A 5,662-nucleotide genomic window follows, 5' to 3' on the forward strand; every position below is an offset into this window, starting at 1 on the left:
CAGCCCAGCCCCTCTGTGGGGAAAAGTCCATAGTACAAAGAAGGCTCATGCTGGGTTCCTGACCTGGGGCTTGGGGCGGGGGTCTCAGCAGCTGCATTTTTTAAGCCCTTCTCCAATCCTTTTGGGCTCAGTCAAATGCCTGTAGCCTGGTCAGTGGTGTCAGGCCCTGGGATCTTATCTGCTTACGCTTACCCACAGTGTTTTAATTGCTCCTGACTGGATGTCAGCATTCCAGGACCACTGAGGGTTTCCCAGAATGCCCCTGGGGGAGACCTCCAACAAGCGTCTGGCAGAGCAGCCGCCTCCATCCTCCCTTGGGTATGTGCTGCCTATGTAGGCTTAAAGATGAAAGATGTGAAATGTTCATAAGCCTGTGGCTCAGGACTTCTCTGGATTTTCCTGGAAAGCTCTGTTGGGGGGCGCTGGCTGTTTTGAAAAGACATCGTGAGGATTGAAGCAGCAGCATGGTTGTGTCCCTCGTCCTCCTGCGTTGAAGCTCTGTACTTAACCTTGGAGCTGGCTTGCAGGGGCAAGGGAAATCAAGTGGGGGAAAACCACGATGGACGGAAGAAACTAACTAGAGATTTTTCAGGGACAGTGGATCTGGATGAAAAAAAAAAATCTCAAGGTTGGTTTGTAGAGCAGATATAGCACCTGTATCATTACGGCCCCATCAGAAAAGCCACAGGGCATCTTGCCTCTTCTTAGTTCCCTGCTCTCCCTATCACTCTGCCGCTTCCCACCCAACAGAAAGCTCCGATTTGTATCAGGCATATGCACCCCAGCAAGTGCGACTCAGCTGAGCTACACTAACTTCTGTGAAGCCGTGAGGATGGAGTTCAGCACTTCCTGGTGGGAAGGACCTTCCGGGTACTCAACCCCAGGGAACTCCATTGGAGAAGGAACTGGTTCACCTAACACTAGCTCCGTGGTCCGTGGTCCCTGCGGAAAACTCGCTCTCAGCCAAGGAAGCTCAGATGTGGCTAAGAGATAGCATAGGTGAGTTTGACCCTCTCATGTGCTGTGTTTGCTTTGAACATAGCTAGACTGGGGGCAGGGGAGCTGACCTTGAAGAGATAAAGACTATTTTCCTTTGAGCTGGAGGACCTGAAAATCTCTGTTTTGTCACTGCCTGGAAGATAAGCAGAGCTGGTGCCAGCCCTGTGAAAGGTCACTAAATACCCAGCACTCTTGTTGTAGTGACTGTTTCTGTGAACTGGCCTCAGAAGGAAAAAACAGACCATTTCAGTCCGGCCAAAGACACCTGGGGCTTTTAGTCTGTTTGTTGTTTGTTTTGTTTTGTATGCGTGGATAGAGCATGGGCTTAGAGTCTGGTGTCCCTGGTGTCAGAAAGAAATCCTAGTACCTCCTGCTTGTGGCTGAATTATCCCTGGGCCCTGGAATATAATCCACTTGGAACACAGGGAATTCTGGGTGACGGCTGACCACCCCTCCCCATGGGTGGGTTCCATTGGCTCTCTCTCCCACAGCAGCACCCGGCATGTGGGACCTCGCCACCACGTCCCCGCTCCTGCTCCAGTGCCCAACCCAAATGACTTTTACAAAACTACAATAATTAGTTGCCTGAGGCTCATGGCATCTTACGAGCTGCCCAGCTGCAATCGTTTGTCACAAGCTGGCTTGTAATTTTAAATATACCTGTGCCCCACCCGGATTTCAACATGCTAGTAATTATCCTACTCCTAAAATCTGGTGACTGGGGGGTGGGGAGGCCGGGGAGCAGCTGCAGGGCCCAGACCTGCTAATAATAGCTCCCAATTCTGCCAGCACTTGCTTTGCCAGGTAGGTGCTAAGCACTTCTCCTTTATCCTCTGGAATCCTCGCAGGAGCTCTGGAAAATGCAGGGGATTCCCACCGAGCTGATGGGGAAACTGAGGCCTCTGTGGGATGAAGGAAGTTGCTTAACTCACGGGAGCTCCTGGCTGATTCTGAAGCCCGCCTGCTTTCCATCATCACGCTATGCTGCTGCTCCAAGTCGGTGGATTCGAGTGGGTGCCAGGAACTGCCAGGGAGACAGGAAGGGAGCCTTGGCAGAAATGCCAAGCCCGAAGGGAGTTGAAACCTGAGATCTGGCGGTTCACCACGGTGAAGCTCGGCGCCCAGCAGCTGTGTGCTCGGAGCACAGGCCGCAGCTCCTGCCTGTCTATTTAGAAGCATGCAGAGGTAGCACCCTTGGCCACAGCCTGCCGCTAACTCGGTGTGGAAGAGTACAGAAGTGTAGAGCTGTGGATCGGTTTTGAATTTATTTTAGTGTAATCTCTAAGCTGAAGGCTAGCGGGGAATATGTGTGTGTGTGTGTGTGTGTGTATATATATGTATATAAAATGAAACTCTGATGTTGCTTAAGTCATATGCAAATACTAACTGGTTTTCCAAGAAGTTCTGAACAGAATCAATGCCCTTCCCTGGGATACCACCCCAAAACCAGCTCCAGAAGAGCCCCAGTGAGCTCCTTATCTCACTTCGCCACCCCTACCCCCAAGCTGCAGGTGTCTCCATGTGATAATGAGGGCAGGCCTTCTGGTCAGGTACCCACATCCAGCCTGGCACCCAGTTATCTTCCTCCTCAGCAGACAGCCACACAGGCTGCTTGGTGGATTGCGGGTCACCCCCTCCTGTCTCTCCTCGATAGTTGCATTTCTCTTCCACTGCTATGTGTTTAGAGGTAGATGAAGTGAGAGCGTTGCAGGTATTTTGGAGTGCTTACCATATACTAGGTATTGTTCTAGGTCTGGGATGTGCATTAACTCTTCTTAACCTCCTGAAACAGCACGGTGTGGGTAGTCCTATTATCTCCATTTCACAGACGCTGATAAAAACCGGGGTCCAGAGAGATGAAGTGACTTGCCCACGCTACACAGCTGATGAATGAAAACCTAGGCTGGCCACGCTCTTAGCTGCTCTGCCACAGTGGTTCTAGTCAGTGTGTTCACCCAGATGTCCGTTTCTGGGCACATGAGCACTATCTACTGTTCTAACAGGTTCTTGGCTGCAACACTGACGTTCTGTCAAGTTCCCAGGTGAGTGTGAGGCTATTTTAGGTGGTCATCGGACAGTCACATAGCGGTGTTGTTGATGTTCTCATAGGGTGGCTGCGGGTGATTTGCCTTCCTGTGAGACACCCTCTCCTCTTGCTTTGTCCCGGGGTGCTGTGACTCAGTTTCTAATGGCACTGAATGTGAGCGTGGACGGCCTTGGCAGCATCATTGCCTATTCGTGGAACACATAGTCAGCCAACCAGGAAAGGCACAGAGCAGAACACCGTTAGAGAGGCAGTATTTGGGATCACTCACAGGGGCATGCCAAGTCCAGAGCTCATGAGAAACTTTAGAGAGAGGAAGGATAATAATAGCTAATGCTTATTAAGCCCTTACTCTGTGTCATCCCCAATCTAAGCACATTCCAGGACCTATCGCATTTAATCCTCACCTTCAACCCGCTGATGTGGATCCTATTATTATCCCCCTTTGGCAGATGAAAAAAAAAGAGGCACAGAGAGGAGACATAACTTCCAAAAGCACAGGGCCCACACACAGGGGAGCCAGGACTCAAACACAGCCAGTAGTTTCAAAGACTGAGCCCAGGCATGGTGTTGCCACGGACACTTGGACTCCTGTCTGGCCCCGTGGCTCTGTTTTGGGGCCACGAGGACTTTCAGCTGTCCTACTGCCATCTCCATTTTCAGCCTCAGATGAACCCCGAGCAACGAAGTGGAAAGAAAACCTGGCCTGAAACAATTGCACAAATCACCCCTCGGGAGCAAGGTTGGGAGGAGACGGGGAGGGCAGAAGCTTTTAGATGCAGCGAGTGACATCTCCCGTGGATCACTGGGACAAAGAGTCAAGACAGGCTTTGTTAGGCAGCAGCCACAGCGGCAGGTGTGTATGTTGGGGGTAATGCAGGGTTTTCCTTGACCCTCTGAGTTCTGGAAACAGGACTCCAGCTCTGCTCACATTGCCACTATGTGTTCTTGCCACCTGTCACCGCTGGTACAGCTGGTAACATAGGTTTCATTTTAGCACTTGAAACACTGGGCACCACCACTCTGATGGTTATAAATTATAACATTACTTGGGATGAAGTTTTAAAAAAAGGAATACAAATATATTTGCAGATCATATATCTATGTTTAATATCCAGGATATATAAGGAGTACAGCTCAATGACAAAACCCAGTGACAAAAAAGGGCAAAGGATTTGAATGAATATTTCTCCAAAGAAGGTATACAGATGGCCAAAAAACCTGTGGAAATATGTCCAACGTTGCTAGTCAATAGGGAAAATGCAAATAAGAACTGCAAAGCCAATTATCCATTGTCAAAAATTGGAAAATAGTGTTGGCCAGGATGTGGGAAAATTGGAACCCTGTGCATTGTGGGTGGGAGTGTAAACTGGAGCAGCTGCTGAGGCCAACAGTCTGGTCCCTCAAAAAGTTAAACAAAGGGTGGACATTTGACCCAGCAGTTAAGATGCCTGCATCCCATATCGGAGTACCTGGATTTGAGTTCTGGCTCTGGTCCCAATTCTAGCTTTCTGCTAATGCATGCCCTGGGAGGCAGCAGGTGACATCTCAACTACTTGGGTCCCTGCTCTCTATATGGGATACCCAAACTGGATTCCTACCTCCTGAATTTGGCTTGGCCCAGTCCCAGGTCATGGTAGGATTTTTTTGTTGAATAAGCCATCAAATGGAAGCTCTGTGTTTTTCTCTCTACCTTTAAAATAAGTAAATAACTATCTTAAAAGTTAAACAGAGCTACCACATGACTCAGCACTGCTTCGTCTACACCTGAAAGAATTAGAAGCAGGGATTCAGAACTTGTGCACGAAAGTTCATAACAGCCTTGCTCATGGTAGCCAAAAGGTAGAAACAAGCCAAATGCCCATCAGTGGATAAATGGATTAACAAGGCATGGTGTATCCATACAATGGGCTACTATTAGGTCACAAAGAGGAAAGAAGTACTGATACATGCCACAGCGTGGATGAACACTGAACACATTATGCTCAGTGAAAGAAGCCAGACACAAAAAGACAAATTGTGTAGATTCCACTTGTATGAGATACCTAGAATAGGCAAATCTATGCGGAGAGAAAGGAATCAGAGACTCCTGAGGACTACGGAGGGAGGGAGATGGGAAGATCTTATCTACTGGGTGCAGAGTTTCTGTTTGGGATAGTGGAACAAGTTCTGAAATGGGACACTTGCTTCAGAGCCCTGTTAATGTACTTACTGCTGCTGGACTGTATACTGTAAAATACTTAAAATGGTAAATGGTGTTCTGTGCATTTTTCCACAAGAAAAAAAATCTCCCCAAAATGTTATGCAAAAAACTCTGTTGGGTTTCATCTTTTAGGAGTCTGTAACCTATTAAAATTCGGTATAACTACTCTGCAGAGAGGTGGACCATGTGAAAACTACACTTGGCTCTCGGAGCTGGAACTAAGAACACCATGACTCTACTCCTTGGAGTTTCCCCAAAGTAAATCCATCCACACATGGTTGCTATTGGACCCTCCCTGCTGCTGCTGCAGTATCCCTGCCAGTGATACCGAGTGTGGCCCGTCCCCGGCTTCCAAAGCACTCACAGGGGAGGAGAGCCACTCCTTGTCTAGGGCCGCATCTCATCCAAGTACTTAC

The sequence above is a fragment of the Oryctolagus cuniculus genome, chromosome 6 (assembly GCF_964237555.1).
Source record: "Oryctolagus cuniculus chromosome 6, mOryCun1.1, whole genome shotgun sequence".
In the NCBI taxonomy this organism is placed as follows: Eukaryota; Metazoa; Chordata; class Mammalia; order Lagomorpha; family Leporidae; genus Oryctolagus; species Oryctolagus cuniculus.